General features: G+C 49.2%; 1 long non-coding RNA gene across 1 annotated transcript in view; it reads right to left on the reverse strand.

Moving 5' to 3' along the window:
- Positions 1-19,123: 19,123 nt before the first annotated feature.
- The window catches only part of LOC144893136 (uncharacterized), a 28,990-nt gene continuing 21,275 nt past the window's right edge, over positions 19,124-26,838 (reverse strand). The window contains exons 2-3 of the long non-coding RNA XR_013624203.1: positions 26,134-26,324; positions 19,124-19,164 (exon numbers count right to left, since the gene is read on the reverse strand). This is a non-coding gene — a long non-coding RNA (uncharacterized LOC144893136). The remainder of the gene's footprint in view (positions 19,165-26,133; positions 26,325-26,838) is intronic.

Raw genomic sequence — 26,838 nt, forward strand, 5'->3', positions numbered from 1 at the left:
CGCCGTACGATCCCCAGCCGCTCCAGCGTGGCGAACTCCACTTTCGCCACGGCGAGCTTCGTGAGGTCGAGTCGGCGTGCCCGGGCGTAGACCGGCGGCCCAACCGTGGGGATATGGTGCTCCACCCCGTGTTTGACGGCCACCGCTGAGAAGGTGGGCCGCGTGAGGGCCAGGAAACTGGCGATGGGGCGGGTAAACTCGTCCGCTGCCGGAAGCGTTCAGACTAACCTCACCGGGACGGAACCTTTCAGCAAGCCGCTTGGCAAGCCGCTCGGTGAGCCGCTCAGCGAGCTGCTCAACGAGCCGCTCAGCGAACAAGCGAGCGAGCTGAAGGTTTCGGCCAGGACGAGTCGTCTGCGCTTAACGTCGACCAACAGCCCATGCGCACATAGGAAGTCCGCGCCGAGCAGGGCCATTGGCACGCTGGCGGTGACGAACGACCATTGAAAGCGCTGCCCTCCAAACCGCAGTGAGAGGCAACGCTTCCCGAATGTGCAGATGGGTGTACCATTGGCGGCAAGCAAAGCGGGGCCCCGGCCTGCGGCTTGCTTGTCGGACGCGGAGGCAGGGAGAACGCTTACCTGCGCTCCCGTGTCGCAAAGAAAACGGCGCCCGGATAAGGTGTCCGTGATGAACAGGAGGCTGCCGGAATGGCCGACGCTCAGGGCCGCAAGTGAGTGCCGGCCCGGTCGTTTCCCGACCCGTCAAAAGAACACGGCGGGCAGCACGTTTTAGCCTTGCGGCCGAACCTGGCATGGTAGTAGCACCAGGTTTGCGGCGGTGGCGGCCGCGGCGGCCGTGCCGGCGGCGGTGGTGGTGGCGGCGGCGGTAGTGGGCGGGGCGCAGCAGCGGCCACGAGGGAAGCAGGGGGCGCTGTAGCCTCTGCACCGGGATCCACTACGGCAGCACCATAAACCGACCGCGTGTCGCAGGCCGCGAAAAACTTGTCGGCCTCTCCGGCCAGGGCGCGGGGTTCCGTGATGTTGGAACCGGCCAGCGCGAGGCGCACCTGGATTGGTAGCTGGTGGAGGAAAAGTGCGCGGAACAAGAAATCCGGGCGCTGGTCTCCAAGCAGAGACAGCATGAAATCCATCTGGACGGATGGTCGTGTGTCGCCGAGGGCGGGAAGGTCCAGGAGGCGGTCGGCACGTTCGATCTCTGTGAGCCCGAACGTGGCGAGGAGGAGACGTTTGAGCGCCTCGTACTTGTGGTCGCCCGGCGGGCGCCGAAGAATGGACACGACGCCGGCGGCAGTGCCGGGCCCGAGGGCGGCGACCACGTGGTAGTACCGGGTCTCGTCTGCCGTGATGCGCCGGAGTTGGAACTGAGCTTTGGCTTGCACAAACCAAACGTCGGCTTGCGCTTACCAAAACCCCGGGAGTTTGATTGCGACGGCGTTGGTAGCCATGGCGCGTTCGGGGGTCAGCAACGGCTGAACCAATCGGGGTCACCAGTGTGGTGCTGTGCACACACGACTCGATTGCCAGAGAGGTAGGCCACAACGCGTTGATACAACAAGAGTCTTTATTCAGAGCCCGCACTTCAGCACTGGAAGGGCTCAAGCTTAGAGCCCGCATATATCTCCCAAGGCCACGCCTTGCCCCCGGGCATGGCCGATCGGCCGAAAGGCGGGGCATGCATTTCAGTTCCCCGCCTGGATGCTCGCGCCATCCACTGGTGCGCGGAATTATTGTCCCTTGTGCCCGCCACAATATACCTGGAGTCTGTCTGACGATTTTTGACCGCGATACATTCCGTCGTTACTTATCCAATCACAACCAAACTTGACAGGAGGACTGAGGATCACACAATGAAGGTTTTACCCTCACGAATTAATTTACCTCCTCACCAATGGGGTTTTCCCTACCAATTGGGTTGCATGTTGAGGTGTATATCCCCGTTGAGGTGTATATCCGTGTTGAGGTGTATATCCGTGTTGAGGTGTATATCCACGTTGACATGTATATCCGTGTTGACGTGTATATCCGTGTTGAGGTGTATATCCGTGTTGAGGTGTATATCCATGTTGAGGTGTATATCCGTGTTGAGGTGTATACCCACTTTGAGGTGTATACCCACGTTGAGGTGTATACCCACATTGAGGTGTATATCCACGTTGAGGTGGATATCCGCGTTGAGGTGTATATCCGCGTTGAGGTGTATATCCGTGTTGAGGTGTATATCCGTGTTGAGATGTATATCCGTGTTGAGGTGTATATTCGTGTTGAGGTGTATATCCGTGTTGAGGTGTATATCCGTGTTGAGGTGTAAAGCCGGGTTTGAGGTGTATATTCGCGTTGAGGTGTATATCCGTGTTGAGGTGTATATCCGTGTTGAGGTGTATATCCGTGTTGAGGTGTATATCCGTGTTGAGGTGTATATCCGTGTTGAGGTGTATATCCATGTTGAGGTGTATATCCGTGTTGAGGTGTATATCCGCATTGAGGTGTATATTCACGTTGAGGTGTATATCCGTGTTGAGGTGTATATCCGTGTTGAGGTGTATATCCCTGTTGAGGTGTATATCCGTGTTGAGGTGTATTTCCGCGTTGAGGTGTATATCCGTGTTGAGGTGTATATCCGTGTTCAGATAGATTTATCGTGGCGTTTTTCCTAGGACGCTTCTCATAACAAAAGCATAATATTGTTACTGACGCGGTTTTAGATGTTATTTTACCGAGCGGTTGGTATTACCGCGTCCGAACAGTTACTCCCCGATTAGAACCCAAACGTTGGCCGGATCGCACCGCAGCTGCTCAATGAGGGAAAAGACAAAAACGACGAATGCAAAGAGGAAAACGAAGGCAAAGAAAGGTTTGGAAATACTACTGAATTTATTGACTATTTACACACATAAGCAAAAAGAAAGCAGTCACGTTTATTTACAAGCACATAAGACGCAGGTGACACAGTGAAATCTTTAGCTTACCTACACAAGCTTAATTAACCCAGGACAGAACAAACAGAACAAACTCACATACACAAGAAGGATGGAAAGGCAGGAGGTGGATGGCTGGAGGGAGAGGAAAGTCCAAGGGGGTCCTGCAGCACAACCGGCGCGTTGAGCAGCCGCCGTTCCTTCACGGCCCTGCTCCAAACCGCCGTTCAGGCCCCCAAGCTGCTGTTGTGGCTGCTGTGTATGTCGCGTGCTTTGCCAGGCCTTGTCCGACTTGTCTGGTCCAAACCCTCAACTCGTTCTTGGTCCACTCACTCTTTACCACCGACTCCTCACCGCAACCGACGCAACCAACTGACCACCGACTCCACTGACTGACTCCTCACGACTCTCTCCACGACCAACTCACTTGCTTCTTGCGTGCGCGCCTTTTATAGCGCCTCCGGCGATTAAGCCGCCGGCCTTTTGGACACGCCCATCGGGGTGCTCACCTCGGCCCTGGTTGGTTGCGCGACCCTCTGGCTCCGCCCTTGATGACGACGGGCGGGCACGCCTTTCTTCTCCGATTCGAGCACATGTTCAATGGCGGTTATTGGAGGGGAGGTAATTCGGCAATCGAGGCCCGGCAATGACGGAAGGGGATGTAAAAGGAAATGGAGATTTTGGGGATGGGAAGGAAAGGGGATCTATTCTCTTTCACTGGTGCAATGGAGTACTTTCATTAATGGGAGACACAGCCTTACTCTAAAACACAGAATAAGAGATAACTATCAACAGGGGTATTCTATTATTTGGCTGATGTGTATGCTTGTGGACTAATTATGGGATGCCCTTTCACCTTTACACAGCTCCGGAGATAGGGGGGCGCAAAATAAACAATAATAATAATAGTACAGCACACAATCAAAAAATATACAGTCCTCATCTCCGCAACACTGCACCCTCCTCCTCTTAGGCACGTCCCGGGCCTACAACTTTTATTTTTAGTGTGACACGTAGGTGTAGTTCCCTCTACTTTTAACCTGACCCTGAGTGTGACAGTTTTAAAACATAAATAAATGTGTCCCGCTGCTCCATTGCACCCTGCCTAACAGACTTACGCCCACAGTTAACCGAATTGCGGAATGGTCTTCAAACTATACACTGACGGTGGGGAGCATTATTTACAATGACTCTATTTTTATTTACAAAACTAACCCAGGACCTGTAATTGTTCTTTCTGGGGGGGAGACAGTCTGCTCTGCATCGACGCACCATGAAAGCACCCAAAACCGCACCCAAGCACCAATCGGTGCAGTCACCATTGTTCAACAATAAAAATAAACCAACAACCCCTAACCCTGCAGGTGATCTCTTGCTCTTCGGCTCCCTCTGCTGGTTATTATTATTTGTTCTTCCAGATGTTGTCATTCCTTTGCTTTGCTTACTGGCGGCCTATTTGTATTAAAACTTGCACCCAATGTGTCCATTTTTATTTATTTTATTTATGGCCCGCAGGGCCGACTACGTGTGGTTCACCTGTGGGGCATCGGTGCCCTGTGGCCAAGGTCTGCCAGCAAGATTTCGGGCCCTCATGGCTGGTTCCAGTAGAGGGGCCATGCCCCAACCCATGGGGTCCATAAGTGGTGCTCGGCCACAGACCTGTGGTCCATAATGTGGTGCATCGATGCAGACAGCTGGTTCTGGGAATTTCGGGCGCACAATGGCCGACCCACGCACGCTCCCCTCGGCACCCAATGGCGCACAGGTCATGTGGGAGACAAAAGGGGAAAGACAATTGAGCGAGGGGTAAGGTCACAAGGGTACACATCAAAAAGGCAATGCAAGGCGAAATGCGTACGGAGAGCGAAATGAGAAAGCTCGTCCCTACCGTACGTCACCCCCCTGTCACCTACACTACCCTTGCCCTTACCCCATATGTACAAAAATCTACACATTACCAATCCGTCGCTACTGTCACGTCTTCCCCATATTTCCCCTATACCAAATTCGTTACCACAATCCCTCTATCCAAAATTTGCCATCACCCAATTCGTCATCACTCCTCATAAGGAGGAAGAGATGGAACAACAAAGCACAATGTCACACCCACGTCATGATGTGTCTCACAATCCAAACATTTGCATCATAAAATAACAAAACATGGCATGGTGTGGAGTACCTGTCACCTCAGGTGAGTGGATGCAGATGGTGCGAGGAGACTCCAATCCTAACTATCCTCTAAATGATTTTAACACACTTTACACTACCCGGGGTCTTTCCCTGCCAATCCATTGGCCAGCTTACACTATGGGTTCTAAAAACCAATTCCCATTGACCAAACTGTGGTGCTTCTCAATTTGGGGTCTCACTCCCCCGATTCATCTCCCGGTGCCCTCGCACAATTTCTGGGCCGCGACGTGTAGCTCTCCCAGCAGGTCTACCCACCTGCACACCTCCACCACTGCAGTTGCCACCCGAGCTTACCTAGCTCCTCACCCTAACCTAACTAACTGGGGAAGGCCCTCTCCTGGCTCTGTCACCCCCTGGTGCCCTCTGGCACTGGGCTACCCGGGTCCGTCCTCCGGATCCTCGGGCCCCATCCACAACTACCGGCTCCCAGAGCCCACCTGCGGCCTCACCTGGCCGACATCCTCACAGTGGTGGAGTGCCCAAACCAACTACACACACTAACAGGCTACACGCCCAGCCATTTCCACAACACTAATGCACCCATCCAAAGACCATTCTTTCACCCGCACCACAGATGCCAATATCCAACCACAATTTACCTGTACCCTCTACCTAACACTTACACTACCCGCCCCGGGTATCCGTGATGGGGGTCCACTCTTCCCCCATTCACACCTTCGCACCATCCACTCCACTCCACAATTTCCACCATACTCACTCCACGACCATCCATTCCAATACTCCATACCATTTATTCCATACACCTGTCCTCCATTCACCTGTCGTTGCACACCTGTGCAATCATACCTGGTGCCACCTGCACCCTCCTCCTCTTCCTGGACCATTTGGTCAACACAACACGCAATCACCACTACTCCCTCATACACTGCTCCACACACCTGTTCAGTTGCACACCTGTGCAATCACACCTGTTCAATCACACCTGTTCAATCCTCACACACACGGCATCATCTCAGCTAACTACTCCCCTCTGAAACTTGCGCTTCCCCGTCGTCCCTTTAAACTATTGCGCTCCCACGTCATTATCATCCACACTAAACTACCTGCGTCCCCACTACAGGTATCAGTCACTAACTAATCTTAACGTTACTTAATGTCATCTTCGCTAGATCCCTACAATATAACCTAACCCACCCGGGCTAGTTTTCACTGCCATACACCCCATAAACTATAGCGCATTTGCCCCACTTGTGAGGGATGGTGGATTGGCCATCCCATCACATGGGGCATCTCTTACTATCAATTTGGCACACCAAATTTCAGCCAATCAAAAATTTTGCCAATCATCTGCCAATCACCGTACCAATCATCAAATTTTGCTTTTTTCTAATTTCGGGGCCAAAACACTATCCTCATCACCCGTCTACTTATTAGATCCTCTCGGTGCGCCAATTCACGTCTACAGCCCGGCTTCGTACAGCCGAGCAATGAACGCGGGTCGTTTTGTGCCAGCGGCTGGATACGTCCCGCATTCGGGGCAGGGACGGGGGCTTACCCGGGCCGAGATCCCACGCACCACCTCGGCGTGGAGCCATCCAATGTCCCGATCTCGACCTGCCGGCACGTCTCAATAGAAAGTGGTCGCCATGACGACCCTTCCTATCGGGCTGCCCGCTCCGCCTAGTGGAGCCCGGACGCGACCGTTCCAAGCGAGGCACAGCGTGGATCGCGTACGGCGGTTCTTTCAAACCTGCCGCGGCTCGGATCCCCGCTGGTTCTCGCGGCACGCGAAGCCTGGCGCGCACCGAGGGCCCGATTCGGCTATAAGTCGTTCTAACCTCTAACCCGGTTACCGTCGATGCTTCACCTGCATGCTTACATGCATACGCTACCCCTTTCTTGCTCATACCTCCAGCTGTTCCCATGCTCCTCGTACCTTTCCTTACACACCCAGGTACACTCATTCCACTCACAGACTTGGTCACACACCTGACCACCGAACACCTTGGCACACATTCGTCGCTCGCACACCTCACCAACACACCTCTTCGTGCCCCCTCCTCGGTCACCTCCTCTGTGACAACCACAGGTGTGCTCTCACCCGCACACCCAACCACGTGCCTCACTACCAATTCCAGCGTGCATTCCCACTCACGCTCTACCATTCCAGGTGTGCATCCTTCCATTCCAGGTGTACATCCTCGCTCACCTGTCACAACCAACTCACGCTCCTTGTCACTCTCACTACTCTCACCACCACTCTTGACAACGCACTCACCCTTACTCCCGACAGCGCACTCTTTCCTCATGCACCTGTCCGTTACACACCTTTCTCGCGCACACTCTTGCGCACACTCTCCCGTTACACCCTCTGTAACACTCACCACAGGCGTGCATTCTCCCTCACTCTTGACAGCGCACTCTTTCCCCATGCACCTGTCCGTGACACACCTATCTCGCGCATCCTCTTGCGCACACTCTTTCGTTACTTCCTCCGTAACACTTACCACACCGCGCTTCCATGTACCCCCTCGCACACGCGCTTCGACCAACTCACTCTTGACGGCACACTCACTCCTCGGCGTGCACTTTTTCCTCACACACCCCATGGTCGGACATTCTCGCACACCTCTTTTTTCGCACACCAGACCTGTCGCACACTTCACCAACGGCCTCTCACGAACACCCGGATCCAAACCAATCCCCAAGCCGACTGAAGCTTTCCTCACATCATATACATTGCCACTCACCTGCGTACCTCGTCGTCGCACCTCCTTTGCCACCTGCAAACTCTTTATTTGGTTAGTGAGCATCACATCATGAGTTGAGCACCGACCTTGCACATATTCCATCACCTCCTCCTGGATTTCTCTTTTAGTTTCTGTCCGTCCCTTCTTAATTTCACTCACCTCTTCTTCCACTTCCTCTAATTTTTGTTTAACCTCTTTTATTTCCTTGTGCGTCTCCTCAAGTTCGTCCTCTAAGGCTACCGTGACCGTTTCTATGTGCGTCCTTACCTGCCGGTCCTTTGTCTCCATTATCTCTGTCACCTCGTCCACCCTCATTGTCAGTTCCTCACGTACCATCTGACATTGCTTCTGCGTCGCTATTAATTCATTTTTTATGTCCTTTTGTGTCGCTTTTAACCCCCCGATTATTGCAGTGTTCTTTTCCACTTGGTCCGCTAGTTCCCTTTGTCCGACTGTCAGCTGTTCTACTCCCTTCGTCAGATCCTCTATGCCCCCCTGTAACCTAGCCGTATTATTCCTCACTTCTTTCTCCATACGCTTCTCACCTCGCTTTACCTCCTCGCGTAGCCCCGAAACCTCCTCACCCACACCTCGTCGTATCTCCTCCTTCATCTCCTCCCTTTCTTTTGTAGATGCCGCCCTCATCTGTCCCAATTCATCCCTCTGAGCATCCAGTTTGGTTTCTACCCCGATTTTTACCTCCTCTATCTGCTCTCCCATTTGTTTAATTTCTCTGGCGGATTGCTCCCCTATCTCCCGCAATTTGTCCTCCATCCTATTTTCTAACCCCATTAACCCATTTTTCACCCCCTCTGATTCTCCTGGGCAGCCATTCTATTTTCCACCCCCGTTAACCCATTCTTTACCTCTTTTATCCCGTTGTCTAACCCCTCACCGGTACCCCTCGCTTCGTCCCTCATTACCCCCAATTGCTCATTCTGAGCCTCCATCCGGTTCCCCATTTGACCCATTTGGCCCCCTATCCTGTTTTCCATCCCTTTGAAATTATCGTCTGTTTTTACCATAAAGGCCATCATCTGTTTCATAAACAGGTTCAAATTCATTGGCATCTCTGGCTCGGCTGCCGCGACCACGGGCGCGGCAAAATTTGGTGCCGCTACACCCACGTGCGCGAGGACGCCATTATGTGCGCCTGATACCCCCTCAACCACATTGCCAATGTTCTCCTCCTCTTTTCCATCCACATACATTTCCCCGAGGTCCTGGGTCGATTCTACCCCGTCTATCTCTCCCACCGGCATCCCGTCGCCTTGACCAGCCATGGCGCGATTTCAAAATTCGGGTTTTGTAAAACAAAACAAATTTCGGCCGCTCCAAATTTTGACCAAATTTTTTTTTATAGATGTTTTAAAAATTTGGTTCGGGCCCCGAATCTCACTCCCAGACACCAATTGTTACTGACGCGGTTTTAGATGTTATTTTACCGAGCGGTTGGTATTACCGCGTCCGAACAGTTACTCCCCGATTAGAACCCAAACGTTGGCCGGATCGCACCGCAGCTGCTCAATGAGGGAAAAGACAAAAACGACGAGTGCAAAGAGGAAAACGAAGGCAAAGAAAGGTTTGGAAATACTACTGAATTTATTGACTATTTACACACAAAAGCAAAAAGAAAGCAGTCACGTTTATTTACAAGCACATAAGACGCAGGTGACACAGTGAAATCTTTAGCTTACCTACACAAGCTTAATTAACCCAGGACAGAACAAACAGAACAAACTCACGTACACAAGAAGGATGGAAAGGCAGGAGGTGGATGGCTGGAGGGAGAGGAAAGTCCAAGGGGGTCCTGCAGCACAACCGGCGCGTTGAGCAGCCGCCGTTCCTTCACGGCCCTGCTCCAAACCGCCGTTCAGGCCCCCAAGCTGCTGTTGTGGCTGCTGTGTACGTCGCGTGCTTTGCCAGGCCTTGTCCGACTCGTCTGGTCCAAACCCTCAACTCGTTCTTGGTCCACTCACTCTTTACCACCGACTCCTCACCGCAACCAACGCAACCAACTGACCACCGACTCCACTGACTGACTCCTCACGACTCTCTCCACGACCAACTCACTTGCTTCTTGCGTGCGCGCCTTTTATAGCGCCTCCGGCGATTAAGCCGCCGGCCTTTTGGACACGCCCATCGGGGTGCTCAACTCGGTCCTGGTTGGTCGCGCGACCCTCTGGCTCCGCCCTTGATGACGACGGGCGGGCACGCCTTTCTTCTCCGATTCGAGCACATGTTCAATGGCGGTTATTGGAGGGGAGGTAATTCGGCAATCGAGGCCCGGCAATGACGGAAGGGGATGTAAAAGGAAATGGAGATTTTGGGGATGGGAAGGAAAGGGGATCTATTCTCTTTCACTGGTGCAATGGAGTACTTTCATTAATGGGAGACACAGCCTTACTCTAAAACACAGAATAAGAGATAACTATCAACAGGGGTATTCTATTATTTGGCTGATGTGTATGCTTGTGGACTAATTATGGGATGCCCTTTCACCTTTACACAGCTCCGGAGGTAGGGGGGGCGCAAAATAAACAATAATAATAATAGTACAGCACACAATCAAAAAATATACAGTCCTCATCTCCGCAACAATATTAATGTTATTACAAAACAAAATGACTACTAATAACACCCAACCTCCCCAAGGGGTGTTTCCTCCATGAACAAACGCCGTGTTAGAACATAAATAGCTTGTCATTGCTTTTTCCTAAGAGCAACATACCAACGGCCTCCACCAGAGGTAAAAATATTATAAACCACAAACACGTATGATTCGCTTTTTAAACAGTCGCTAATGCTGTTTGTAACACGAAATGAAGAAATTTGGAGGAATCCGGATATCACTCAATGCTTATCACGTCGATCGTAGATCTACTGTAGTCTATATAACTATATAACTATGATTAAAAACACGATCCTTCCTGCCGTAAACTTGGAATTCTCCCAAGGTGTTCTTTGTGACGTTTTTCCAAAGCTGCTTCTCATTACAAAAGTAATAACACTTATGATAATGGCATAACATTAATGATATCTTTTCAATGACCTGATCTAACATGTAATTAGGTCATGCACAGTCTGATCTTTTCAATGACCTGATCTAACATGTTATAATATCATGTATGTTCTGATGTTTTCAATGACCTGATCTAACATGTTATAATATCATGTATGTTCTGATGTTTTCAATGACCTGATCTAACATGTTATATTGTCATGCACAGTCTGATCCTTTCAATGACCTGATCAAACATGTTATAATGTCATGTTTGGTCTGATCCTTTCAATGACCTGATCTAACATGTTATAATATCATGTATGTTCTGATGTTTTCAATGACCTGATCTAACATGTTATATTGTCATGCACAGTCTGATCCTTTCAATGACCTGATCTAACATGTTATAATGTCATGCACAGTCTGATCCTTTCAATGACCTGATCTAACATGTTATAATGTCATGCACAGTCTGATCCTTTCAATGACCAATACATCGTGAAAAAGCTGAATGCCTCAACTCTGTGTTTGCCTCTAAATCTTGTGTCCCAAACCCATCCCTCTCTGTACCCACCGTACCCAGTCGTACCCAGCCACTCCTGGACTCTGGGTCCTTCTCTCCCGACAAGGTGAAGAAGTTTCTGTCAATCCTCGACTATGATTCTGCAACTGGACCAGACGGCATCAGCCCACGGGTCCTAAAATCCTGCTCTGCCGCTCTTTCACTCCCTCTCTCTGTTCTCTTCACCCTCTCTTTTGCTCAAGGTCATCTGCCATCAGCTTGGAAATCGGCCAACATCACCGCTTTACACAAAAAAGGTGCAAAAACAGATCCTTGCAACTACAGACCAATCAGCCTTCTCCCAATTATCAGCAAAGTCATGGAATCCATCATTGCTTCGGAAATCAAATCTTTCCTCTTCCCCAATGGCTTGATCTCCGATCATCAATTTGGATTCGCACTGGGTCATTCTACTCTGGACATGCTGCATCTGCTGTCTCAACCATGGATGGAGGTCCTCAATGCCAAACAGGAAATTAGAGCTGTCTCCCTTGACATATCACGTGCCTTCAATACGGTCTGGCACCCCGCTCTGCTGACCAAACTCTCTATGGTATCCAGGGAAATATCCACGCATGGTTTGCGGACTTCCTGTCTAGTCGAAGTCAACGTGTGGCCCTGAATGGATTTCTCTCATCTCCCCTTCCTGTTCAGGCTGGAGGCCCCCAAGGCAATGTTCTGGGCCCTGTGCTTTTTCTGGTCTTCATCAATGATCTCTCTGACTCTCTTGAAAATCCTCTCTATCTCTTTGCTGATGACTCCACTCTCTGCCGCTGTATTCCTCATCCCTCAGATTGCCAGCCTGCAGCCTCCTCACTCTCTGCAGCCCTGGACAAAATCACAGACTGGTCAAACAAGTGGAACATGTCTTTTAATCCTGACAAATCTCACACTCTTACGATGTCTCTCCGAAAAGACCAACTGGACAACCCTCCCATCCACTTTCTGAAAAATCCTCTCCAAGAAGTTCTGTCACTCAAGCTTTTGGGTCTCACTGTCTCACATGATCTTTCCTGGGAAAACCACATTTCCAATCTGGCCTCCAAAGCCAGTCGCCGACTGGGCATCCTCCATCGTGCGAAGTCCTTCCTTGACCCACCAGAGCTCCTCACCACATACAAGGCTTTCATCCGCAGCTCAATGGAATACTGTTCTCCCCTCTGGGCTGGTGCTCCTGCCTCACACCTAGCTCGTCTTCACGCTGTTGAAACCAAAGCTTTCAGAATCATTGGAATCTCCTGTGATGAAGGTAACTCCGAGGGCCTTTCACTTACTCACCGCAGGCAGGTTGGTGGTCTTTCCGTCTTCTACCGAATCCCCTCCGGCCTTGATCCCCCAGCTCTCTCTGGGCTCTGTCCCCCAAATATTCCCACAGGTCGCACAAGATCTGCCTGCAACCCTCTTATGGTTAAATTGCCAAAACTGCCAAGACTCTGCTCACCTTCACTCCTTCATTCCCCTTTTCTCCCGCCTCTGGAACAAACTCCCTCACTCTCTTCAATCCCACTCCTCCCTCCAGGTCTTTAAAACAGCTGTTTACCACCATCTCTTATCTTCCCCCATCCAAAACCTTGATCTTTTCTACCACCGCTAATTTCACCCCAGATCCACTTTTTTGAAATACCAACTTCTTTCCTGGAAGTCCTTGCAGTGTCCTTGTATTTTATACGTCTTCCACCCCCCCCCCCCCCCCCTTCCCACGCTTCCTCCCCCCAGCCTTGCTCCTTTCACAAATCTCCCGATGTCCCTGCTCTCAAATGATGTGTTTGTGTGCTTCCCCTTCTCACCCCATCTTGTCTACCACTACCCTTATTATATGTTTTGTGTGTCTGTTTGATTTTTTGTGTGATAAATGTTAGCTCTTTCACGAGCCTCGACCTTGTATACAAAGAAAAATAATAAATAAATAAAAATGACCTGATCTAACATGTTATAATATCATGCATGTTCTGATTCTTTCAACTAGCAACAGTACCCGCCCTACGGGCGGGGCTTCAATTGGGAAGCCCAAATGAAAAGGTAAAATATCAGAAATTGAAGGCTTTTTTATTTTAAACGATTCATATAAACATCCGTTGAATCATATCACACGCAAATCATCAAAATGTAAACAGTACATGGCTAAACAGTACATGGACGATCACGTACCACCAACGTCTCGCGTCTCGCTCGCTCTCCTGTTGTCCCTGTAATGATCCTTCCGCAGGTTCACCGACGGAAACCTTGTTACGACTTTTACTTCTAGTCGAGACAGTCAAGTTCGCTCATCTTTTCGGTGCACCGGCAGAGCCGAGAACGGCCCGTGCAGGGGCTGATCCGAGGATCTCATCAAACCGTCCGATCGGTAGTAGCGACGGGCGGCGTGTACAAAGAGCAGCGACTTAATCAACGCGCGCTGATGACTCGCGCTTACTGGGAATTCCTCGTTCGTGGGACACTGTCTCAAGCCCAGTCCCCATCATGGATGGGGCTCAGCGGTTTACCCGAGCCTGACGGCGAAGGGCAAGGTACACGCTGGCCCGTCCAGTGTAGCGCGCGTGCGGCCCCGGACATCGAAGGGCATTAAACGTTCATTGAACATTAAACGTTCATTAAACATAAAACGTTCATTAAAGGATTACGAAACGAAAAACATTACGAAATTACGTTCACACCGTCACGTCAAACACTACCGTGAACACATACATCGTCACAACATCGTCACAATGAGAACATCGTCACAATGAACGTTATGCGAACGCGAATGTTATGCGGGAGTCCAAACCTGAGAATACTGGAGACCAAAGCTGAAATTGGGAAAAATAAATAGCCTATTTTACTCCTGGAGATCCCAGGATTACCCACCCAAAATATCTTTGCGATCGGTTCAGCAGTTTTTACGGTACCTTCTAACAGACAGACGTTCTGATGTTTTCAATGACCTGATCTAACATGTTATAATGTAATGCACAGTCTGATCATTTCAATGACCCAATCGAACATGTTATAATGTCATGTATGTTCTGATGTTTTCAATGACCTGATCTAACATGTTATAATGTAATGCACAGTCTGATCCTTCCAATGACCCAATCTAACATGTTATAATGTCATGTATTGTATGATCCTTTCAATGACATGATCTAACATATTATAATGTCATGCATGGTCTGATCCTTTCAATGACATGATCTAACATATTATGATGTCATGCACGGTCTGATCCTTTCAATGACCCAATCTAATATGTTGTAATGTCATGCATGTTCTGATGTTTTCAATGACCTGATCTTACATGTTATAATGTCATGCACATTCTGGTCCTTTCAATGACCTAATCGAACATGTTATAATGTCATGTACGGTCTGATCCTTTCAATGACCTGACCTAACATGTTATAATGTCATGTATGGCCTGATCCTTTCAATGACCAGACCTAACATGTTATAATGTCATGTACGGTCTGATCCTTTCAATGACCTGACCTAACATGTTATAATGTCATGTATGTTCTGATGTTTTCAATGACCAGACCTAACATGTTATAATGTCATGTACGGTCTGATCCTTTCAATGACCTGACCTAACATGTTATAATGTCATGTACGGTCTGATCCTTTCAATGACCTGATCTAACATGTTATAACGTCATGCATGTTCTGATCCTTCAAATGACCGGAACTAACATGCTATAACGTCATGCATGTTCTGGTCCTTTCAATGACCAGATCTAACATGTTATAACGTCATGCATGTTCTGATCCTTTCAATGACCAGATCTAACATGGTATAACGTCGTGCATGCTCTGATCCTTTCAATGACCTGACCTAACATGTTATAATGTCATGCATGGTCTGATCCTTTCAATGACCTGATCTAACATGTTTTTGTGTCATGTATGGTTTGATCCTTTCAATGACCTGATCTAACATGTTATAACGTCATGCATGTTCTGATCCTTTCAATGACCAGATCTAACATGTTATAACGTCATGCATGTTCTGATCCTTTCAATGACCAGATCTAACATGTTATAACGTCGTGCATGCTCTGAGCCTTTCAATGACCAGATGTAACATAAGAAGTATCTATATAATAATACCGTAAGGACTCGACTTTGTTATCCCTTTTACGCCGCACCCAGTGACCCGATGCCCACGGCACTAATGGATTTACGATCTACGAACCGCGCTCTTTTTTTAAATCATGTACAGCCATACTCGAAAAATCTGAATTAGCCGACGTTGGTGCCCAAAAGCATCCGATTAACTGCCGATACGACGCCATCTTACGACGCCATCGTATTGGCGTCTGCTGGGCGAAGGCGAAGCAAGCCGTCCGCTGATTGGACAGTCGAAGGCGACAGCAAGCCGTCCACTGAGTGGACAATCCCAGAGTGGTGCAATGCCGATTCCTATTACAAATCCATTCATTTTTCAAAAGTATATCGTGGCATTGTCATTTAAGTAGATTGCAATAAATACGTTGTTCATATACGCACTCTTCATTCTCATCTTTCTTCCTAACTCTTACTCGGACAAGGAAATCCCCTATGCCATCCATAATGGTACACTCTATCCATACACCACATCCTCCCTTCCGTGGATGTTCCACGGGTTTCGGCTAGTTAGTAATAATAATTGGCAACGAGAACGCCACTCACTAGAGCGCATACTCCCGCCGTGGGTGGTCGCTGCTGAGCCCTATCTTCCAATGGTAAGAAATCCTTCAAAAAGTTCCTGGATCCGGAATAATATCCTGAGCTTCACCAAAAACTAATCAATTCTTCCCTATCCCAAGGGCAATCATCCCACCAACTTTCATACAAATCCGTTCAGAACTTTTCCAGATATCTTGTTCACAAACACACGAACATACGAACGCACACATACGCACACACATACACACACACACACACACACACACACACACACACACACACACACACGGACGGACACGATCGAATGCATTACTCCCTGGCGGGAGTAATAATAAAAAGTATAATAACATGACTCCCACTGCCGCCCACATAGTCAGTGGGTGTACTAGTATGATAAGTATGATATGTCAAATCACACAAATGACATGTTATATTTAACATGTTAAATCACACAAATTATATGATAAATCACACAAATGACATGTTAAATATGACATGTTAAATCACACAAATTATATGATAAATCACACAAATGACATGTTAAATATGACATGTTAAATCACACAAATTATATGATAAATATGACTATGATAAATCACACAAATTATATGATAAATCACACAAATGACATGTTAAGTATGACATGTTAAATCACACAATTTATATGATAAATCACACAAATGACATGTTAAATATGACATGTTAAATCACACAAATTATATGATAAATATGACTATGATAAATCACACAAATTATATGATAAATCACACAAATGACATGTTAAATATGACATGTTAAATCACACAAATGATATGATAAATCACACAAATGACATGTTATATATGACATGTTAAATCACACAAATTATATGATAAATCACACAAATGACATGTTAAATATGACATGTTAAATCACACAAATGATATGATAAATAACACAAATGACATGTTAAATATGAAATGTTAAATCACACAAATTATATGATAAATCACACAAATGACATGTTAAATATGACATGTTAAATCACACAAATGATATGATAAATCACACAAAGGACATGTTAAATATGACATGTTAAATCACACAAATGATATGATAAATCACACAAATGACATGTTAAATATGACATGTTAAATCACACAAATTATATGATAAATCACACAAATGACATGTTAAATATGACATGTTAAATTACACAAATGATATGATAAATCACACAAAGGAAATGTTAAATATGACATGTTAAATCACACAAATTATATGATAAATCACACAAATGACATGTTATATATGACATGTTAAATCACACAAATTATATGATAAATCACACAAATGACATGTTAAATATGACATGTTAAATCACACAAATGATATGATAAATCACACAAATGACATGTTAAATATGATATGATAAATCACACAAATTATATGATAAATATGACTGTGATAAATCACACAAATTATATGATAAATATAACCATGTTAAATCACACATATGACATGTTAAATATGAGTATGTTAAATCACACAAATGACATGTTAAATATGACATGTTAAATCACACAAATTATATGATAAATCACACAAATGACATGTTATATATGACATGTTAAATCACACAAATTATATGATAAATCACACAAATGACATACAAATGACATGTTAAATATGATATGAGAAATCACACAAATTATATGATAAATATGACTATGATAAATCACACAAATTATATGATAAATATGACCATGTTAAATCACACATATGACATGTTAAATATGAGTATGTTAAATCACACAAATGACATGTTAAATATGACATGCTAAATCACACAAATGATATGATAAATCACACAAATGACGTTAAATATGATATGATAAATCACACAAATTATATGATAAATATGACTATGATAAATCACACAAATTATATGATAAATATGACCATGTTAAATCACACATATGACATGTTAAATATGAGTATGTTAAATCACACAAATGACATGTTAAATATGACTATGTTAAATCACACAAATTGTATGTTAAACCCTAAAGCACAATATGAATTCTCCATCCAGAATAATGTGAGTAATAGTGGCAAGATATCCACATCATAAATGTTTTTAATAAAATAAAAGACAAACAAAGTCTTTTAAAGTATTCAATGTTTTAAAATCAAAGCTGGCTGTGCCTGTCCTGACTAACATGGGCAATGATCAATACAAATCTCTAAGTTGTACAGATCAAAGACAATAAAAGCATTGATGTGATTCATAATCTTTTGGGATGAAAACACATACACACGCACGTTACACACACAAGTCACACACACACATACATCACACACACACACACACACACACACACACACACACACACACACACACACACACACACACACACACAAGTCACACACACACACACAAGTCACACACACATACACACACAAGTCACACACACACACAAGTCACACACACACACACACACAAGTCACACACACACACACAAGTCACACACACATACACACACAAGTCACACACACACACAAGTCACACACACACACATACACAAGTCACACACACACACACACACGTCACACACACACACACGTCACACACACACACACACACGTCACACACACACACACACACACACACACACAAGTCACACACACACACACACATACACAAGTCACACACACACACGTCACACACACACACACGTCACACACACACACACGTCACACACACACAAGTCACACACACATACACACACAAGTCACACACACACACAAGTCACACACACATACACACACAAGTCACACACACACACACGTCACACACACACACACGTCACACACACACACACACACACACACGTCACACACACACACACACACACACACAAGTCACACACACATGTCACATACACACACAGGTCACACACACACACGTCACACACACACACACACACACACACACACACACACAAACACACAAACACACACACACACACACACATACACAAGTCACACACACACACACACACACACGTCACACACACACACACACACACACACATACACAAGTCACACACACACACACACACACACACACACACACACACACACACACCTCATACCTGGAGGATGTATTTTCACCACTTGGACGTTTCAGACATATCTGCAAATGACGAATAATTTGTCAGACAGTTTTGTTATCAATGTTGAATTGCATAAAATGACATTGTACTTCAAACTTTAAAGTGCAACACATCGGTGCACATACTCGAAGCTGTCACAATACTGCACACAGATTCTCATTGATCATTTTTCAAACTTCTGGCAAACTGTAAAACAATTGAAAATTTCGTGATGATTGCATTAGCCATTCCCAAGTTATATTATTACCTGAAAATCTGAAGTGTACGTTTTGCTTACTTCGATCGATTTCTAAATTACCTCTTATTTATGTATCGTAAATTGCAGCTCATGGAAGAGTAAAGTGACATAGGGTAAAAAGACAACAAACTGAAAGTGGGGCAGTGTGGCCACAGGTGGATGAAACAACAGGATTAACTACATACATATCCGCGTTCACAAAGTGATCGCCAAAGGTAGTCCTCCCCCAGCATCCTCCGACTTATCTTTAACTCGCAATCCAATGATGGCCATAATTTGTTTGGACTGCCATATGACCTGGACCTTCAACTTTAAGGGATATAATGTGGCGGGTACATGGGGCAATAATTCCACGCACCAGTGGGTGGCGCGAGCGCCCAGGTGGAGACCGATGGCACATGCCCCGCCCTTCGACCGAGCGGCCACGCCCGGGGACTAGGCGTGGCCTCGGCACATATATGCGGGCTCTAAGCTCGAGCCCGCCCAGTGCTGCAGTTCGAGCTTTCGTAATAAAGACTCTTTTGGTTTTAACAAACGCGTTGTGGCCTACCTCTTCGGCAAGCAAGTTGTGTGCGCAGCACCACACTTCACTGGTGACCCCGATTGGTTCAGCCGTTGCTGACCACCGAACGCGCCATGGCCAACAACGCCGTCGCAGTAAAACTCCCAGAGTTTTGGGAAGCACAGGCCGATGTGTGGTTCGTGCAGGCCGAAGCGCAATTTCAGCTTCGAGGCATAACGGCGGACGAGACCCGTTACTACCACGTGGTCGCCGCCCTCAGGCCCGGCACTGCCGCCCGGGTCGTGTCCATCCTGCGGCACCTGCCGGCCGACCACAAGTACAGGGCGCTCAAACGTCTCCTCATCGCCACGTTCGGCCTCACGGAGATCGAACGGGCCGACCGCCTCCTGGACCTTCCCGAACTCGGCGACACATGACCATCCGTGTGGATGGATTACATGCTGTCGCTGCTGGGTGACCAAGCCCCGGATTTCTTATTCCGGGCGCTTTTCCTACGCCAGCTACCTCTACAGGTATGCCTCGCGCTGGCCGGTTCCAACATAAGGGAACCCCGCGCCCTGGCCGAAGAGGCCGACAAGTTCTTCGCAGCTTGCAACACGCGGTCGAGTTACGGTGCTGCCGTCGTGGATCCCGGGGCAGAGGCTACAGCGTCCCTCGTGGACACTGCCGCGCCCCGCCCACCACCACCGCCGCCGAGAAAACCGCGGCCGCCGCGTCTGCCGCCGCAAGCCTGGTGCTATTTCCACACCAGGTTCGGCCACAAGGCTAAGAAGTGTTGCCCGCCATGCTCGTTTGACAAGTCGGGAAATGACCAGGCCGGTGCTCATTAGCGGCCCTGAGCGTCGGCCGTTCCGGCAGCCTCCTGTTCATCACGGACACCTTGTCCGGGCGCCGTTTTCTCTGCGATACAGGAGCGCAGGTAAGCGTAATCCCCGCCTCCACGTCCGACAAGCGAACCGCGGGCCAGGGCCCCGCGTTGCTTGCCGCCAATGGTACACCCATCTGCACATTTGGGAAGCGCTGCCTCTCCCTGCGGTTCGGAGGGCAGCGCTTTCAATGGTCGTTCGTGACCGCCAGCGTGCCAATGGCATTGCTTGGTGCGGACTTCCTATGTGCGAATGGGTTGTTGGTCGACGTGAAGCGCAGACGGCTCGTCCAGGCCGAAACCTTTAGCTCGCTCGCTTGTTCGCTGAGCGGCTCGTTGAGCGGCTCACTGAGTGGCTCACCGAGCGGCTTGCCAAGCGGCTTGCTGGAAGGTTCCGTCCCGGCGAGTTTAGTTTGCACGCTTCCGGCGGCGGACGACTTTACCCGCCTCCTCGCCAGTTTCCCGGCCCTCACGCGGCCCACCTTCTCAGCAGTGGCCGTTAAACATGGGGTGGAGCATCACATCCCCACGGTCGGGCCGCCGGTCTATGCCCGGGCATGCCGACTCGAGCCCACGAAGCTCGCCGTGGCGAAAGCGGGGTTCGCCACGCTGGAGCGGCTGGGGATCGTACGGCGCTCCAACAGCGCTTGGGCTTCTCCGCTGCACATTGTGCCGAAGCCCGGCAGGGGATGGCGGCCGTGCGGGGACTACCGCCGTCTCAACGATGCCACCACCCCCAACAGCTACCCGGTCCAACACATTCAGGACTTTTCCACCCGGTTGGCCAACACGACCGTGTTTTCTAAGGTGGACCTCATCCGGGGCTACCATCAGGTCCCCGTCCAACCGGACGACATCCCGAAGACGGCCGTCATCACCCTTTTCGGCCTCTTCGAATTCCTAAGGATGCCCTTCGGGTTGAAGAATGCGGCTCAGGCGTTCCAGCGGCTTATGGATAGCGTCTTGCGCGACTTACCTTTCCTGTTTGTCTACCTGGATGACATCCTAGTCACGAGCGCGTCCCGAGAGGAGCACCTGCTCCACCTCCGCACACTTTTCGAACGCCTGGGCCAGCATGGCCTAATAATCAACCCTGCCTAGTGCCGTTTCGGTGTCGCCACCATCGACTTATTGGGGCACCGCATCACCGAGCATGGGGCCGTCCCTTTATCGGCCAAGGTGGAGGCGGTCAGGGATTTCCCGCGGCTCCGCACGATCAAGGGGCTTCAGGAGTTCCTGGGCATGGTAAACTTTTACCACCGCTTCATGCCCCACGTCACCCGGCTCCTCTGCCCCTTGCACGAGGCCCTTCGGGGCAAGCCGGGCAAAGGTGACATCGCATGGTCGGAGCCGATGGCCGCGGCATTCGCGGGCGCAAAGCTGGCTCTGGCCAATGCCACCATGCTGGCGCACCCGGCGCCCGATGCACCGAACGCCCTCACCACCGACGCGTCGGACTACGCGGTGGGCGCGGTGCACGAGCAATGGGTGCGTGGTGCTTGGCAACCGCTGGCGTTTTTTAGCCGGCAGCTGCGCCCGCACGAATGCCGGTACAGCACCTTCGACCACGAGCTGCTCGGGCTCCACTTGGTGGTCCGACACTTCCGCTACCTGCTGGAGGGCCGCCCGTTCACGGCCTTCGTTGACCACAAGCCCCTTGTGTTCGCGATGGCCTAGTTCGCCGAGCCATGGTCGGCACGGCAGCAGCGCCACCTCTCTGCCGTGTCCGAGTACACGACGGACATCCGTCATGTGGCGGGTAAGGACAACCCGGTGGCGGATTGCCTTTCCCGGTCCATCGTGCACGCGGTCCACCTCGGGGTCGACTGTGCCCGGATGGCAGAGGCCCATACCGCCGACCACGGCATCCAGGCCTTGCGGACTGCCATCACGGGCCTCCGCGTCACCGAGGTGCTGTTCGACGCCGCGGGCACGGCCATCCTATGCGACGTCTCCCTCGGCCGGCCTCGCCCCATCGTGCCCGCTGCCTGGCAGCGCCCGGTGTTCGACGCCATCCACGGCCTGTCCCACCCTGGCGCGAAGGCATCCCAGAAGCTCGTCGGGGCGAAGTTCGTCTGGCATGGCCTCAGGAAGGACGTCCGCGACTGGGCCAGGACGTGCCTCGCGTGCCAGCGCGCAAAGGTCCACCGTTACACCCAAGCACCGTTGGCCCCGTTTACGGTGCCCGAGCGGCGGTTCGACCACGTGCGCGTCGACTTGGTGGGACCTCTGCCCCCCTCGCGAGGGTTCACCCACCTCCTCACCATAGTCGACCGCACCACGCGGTGGCCGGAGGCCATCCCATTGGCGGCGACGTCTGCGGCTGAGGTGGCGCAAGCCTTTATTGCCACTTGGTTTGCCCGGTTCGGTGCCCCCTCGGACATCTCGTCTGACCACGGCCCCCAGTTCACCTCGGAGCTCTGGGCCGCGGTGGTGCAAGGACTCGGGGTGAAGCTACACCACACCACGGCCTACCACCCCCAGGCCAATGGCCTGTGCGAGCACTTTCATCGCTCCATGAAGGCCGCGCTCCAGGCCAGCCTCCGCGACGGCGGCTGGGTCGACAGGCTCCCATGGGTCCTGCTGGGCCTCAGGACGGCGCCCAAGGACGACCTGCGCGCGTCCTCGGCGGAGCTGGTCTTCGGGCAACCACTGCAGGTACCGGGTGAATTTATCCCCGACTCCATGACTCCTTGGTCTGCGGCGCTACAGCACTCCGCCCTTCAGGAGAACCGCCCGGAGGTTCGCCCCCGGTGCCAACGGCACACCACGGTTGCCCGCCTTCCCACGTCGCCCCGGAGCTTCGCACGGCAAAGTACATGTTCATCTGGCACGACGCCCACCGGGCACCGCTATGGCCCCCGTACGATGGGCCCTTCCGCGTGCTGGAGACCGGTGACAAGTTTTTCACGGTCGACATCGGCGGTGCCCCGGATCGCATTTCCGTGGACCGCCTCAAGCTGGCCCACCTCGATCCGGACCACCCCCCGCCGGCAGCACTGCCTCCGCGTCGAGGTCGCCCCCCGGTGGTCAGACCCCCGGCACCCCTCCGCCCCGCTGCCCCCCAGCCCTGCACCCATCGCCAGGGGCGTTTCGGCCGGGTCATCCGGCTTCCCCACAAACTCACCTTTCAGGTGCGCGGGAATTCTGGGGGGGCGCGTATGGTGGGCACATGGGGCAATAATTCCGCGCACCAGTGGGTGGCGCGAGCGCCCAGGTGGGGACCGATGGCACATGCCCCGCCCTTCGACCGAGCGGCCACGCCCGGGGACTAGGCGTGGCCTCGGCACATATATGCGGGCTCTAAGCTCGAGACCGCCCAGTGCTGCAGTTCGAGCTTTCGTAATAAAGCCTCTTTTGGTTTTAACAAATGCGTTGTGGCCTACCTCTTTGGCAAGCAAGTTGTGTGCGCAGCACCACACTTCAATACTGTAAATAAAGACTAGAACGACACTCTTCGACGTCACGAAAGTCGACCGATATGCCTCCGCCCACATTATTACATCAACATAATACTTGTACCAAGTTTGCTTTAAGTCCCTTCAGCTGTTCGCAAGTTATCACATTTTTACCTGACATGACCTCTGTCTGACCTTTGACCTCGGGACCCCAAAATCCAATCAGTTAATCTTTGCATCATTATACATAGCAGCATGACTCGGCACGCTCCGCGTGCCTCATAACACGTCGTTTCAGAGGGATAGGCATCTTTGACCATTTCGGTGTCTTTTGGGTATTTTGGGTCTTCATGGTGTTTTGGGTCTTCAGGGTCTTTTGGATCCTCTGGGCCTTCAAGAGTATTTTGGGTATTTGGAGTGTTTTGGGTCTTCGGGGTCTTCGGTGTCTTCAGGGTCTTTTGGGTCTTCAGGGTGTTTTTGGGTCTTTGGGGTGTTTTGGGTCTTTGGGCTATTTTGGGTCTTTAAGGGTATTTTGGGTCTTCAGGGGTGTTGGTGGTCTTAAGGGTCTTGGGGGCCTTAAAGGGTCATCAAAGGTCTGAGGGGTCTCAGCAGTCTAAATGTAATTAAGAGGGTTAATCAAGAGGGTTTTAATTTAATTTGAAGAAGAAGAATACGTTTTGATCGCATATAAACATACATACAAACCGACATAACCACATACGTTTGCTCTATTATAATAAGAAGATCTGTAACAAGCTTGAATTAGATCCATTCAGCCATTCTCAAGTTATGGACCTATTGCAGACTTTTACCTTTGAGCTCTAGACACCAAATTATAATCAGTTAATCTTTACATCATTATACATACCTGTACTAAGGTTGAATTAAATCACTTAGCCGTTCTCAAGTTATAGACCTATTACAGACTTTGACCTTTGACCTTTCGACCCCAAAATCTAATCAGTTCATCTTTACATCATTCTACATAAGTGTATAGGCCTACAAATTCGGTCAGAATCGAAGAGAGGTCGAGGCTGAGGTAGAAGGCAAGATGCTCAAGAGACAGAACGATGTCCAGTGGCCGGGGATGAACGTAGATGGCTGTTAGCTGTTAAAATCACGATCCTTCAGGAGTGACATTTTAACACTTACATTCCCTACAATTGAAAGAATGTCCGTTTGTCAGACCAACCTCTAATCAATTCTAAACTAGAGCGAAGTCAATAGCAATCGCAAATCCCACCACTTCCCACCAAAAGCAAAGTTGAAAGATGGAAAAAGAGTTCAACCAGGAAGGACCCAATATTAAATTTTGACTTTTAAAAACGTGAGCGCGTGACCGAAGTGGCCTGAAGGTGAGGCATGGAGGCATGAAGCCTAAGGCCTACTTGTACTGTGTCGTTGGAAGACGTGTAACGCCGATGCTGTGGATATTTGATGGTCATTTTAACAATCGGTTTGTTTGTGTTTCACACTGAATGAAAAACGTAAAGGTAGAGCATGGCGATTGTGATATATGACAGGTTCAAATATATGTTCGGCCTGAACGGCATATAATTCAAAATGGCGGTGTGTGGAGTCAGCCGTCGGACGCCGTAATCACATCATATCACCCCTGTCATGTGACCACATCCTCAGCTCTGATTGGTGTGCATCTGTGAAGGACATACATACATACATACATACATACATACATACATACATACGTACATACATACATACATACATACGTACGGACATAAATATGTACGGACAGACAAATACCGCCCTGGACGGCTTTGCCCTACGGACTATGCCGTAAAAATATTTTTCGATTCACAACATTTGCAAATGAAATAATTGCTCATTTAAATATCAAGAAGTCATGAAAATTTGTTTATTGCCTTACATATTGAACCCTCAAAAAAAAGGAATTGGCAAACAAAGATCCCGAGATTCCAGTTTTGTAACGTTGTGTAAATTTACCTCTAAGGGAACGTAGTGTTCTGGTTCGATGGCCACGTTATAAACTGGAAGGTCTTCTCCAAGATCCACGGTAATCTGAGCAGACTCTTCCAGCGTTGTCCATGAGCATCTGTTCTTCGACGCGTTTTTGACATGTTCATCAACGATGCTGCTCGACATGGTCCATGGTCGTCCATATGCTCGATCTTGCCCTACAGATAACAGGTATCATGGTCAATAGCACACCTCTTTAAATATGCACATGGACATGACCGAATAAGGTGGTCTGGGTCACAATGGAAGAGATACATGCAGTCATACATTTGCAAACAAATCCAAGTACCCTAAGTGTAAGATCTGGTATTTACATGTTGAAACTAGCACCATTTAACACTGGGATTGTATGCAGCATGACACCTTTATATGTTTTTACCTGGATTTGCTCAACTCTTTATTCTATGCACGTCTGTGGCACAAAGTTAACCGTTACACAGGACAAGTATCAGGATTATCAACCAGACTTGGTGGTGTCATGGTTAGAGGACAAGTATCAGGATTATCAACCAGACTTGGTGGTGTATGGTTAGAGGACAAGTATCAGGATTGTCAACCAGACTTGGTGGTGTCATGGTTAAAGGACAAGTATCAGGATTGTCAACCACACTTGGTGGTGTATGGTTAGAGGACAAGTATCAGGATTGTCAACCAGACTTGGTGGGGTCATGG

This window comes from Myxine glutinosa, chromosome 8 (assembly GCF_964187855.1).
Source record: "Myxine glutinosa chromosome 8, kmMyxGlut1.1, whole genome shotgun sequence".
Taxonomy (NCBI): domain Eukaryota; kingdom Metazoa; phylum Chordata; class Myxini; order Myxiniformes; family Myxinidae; genus Myxine; species Myxine glutinosa.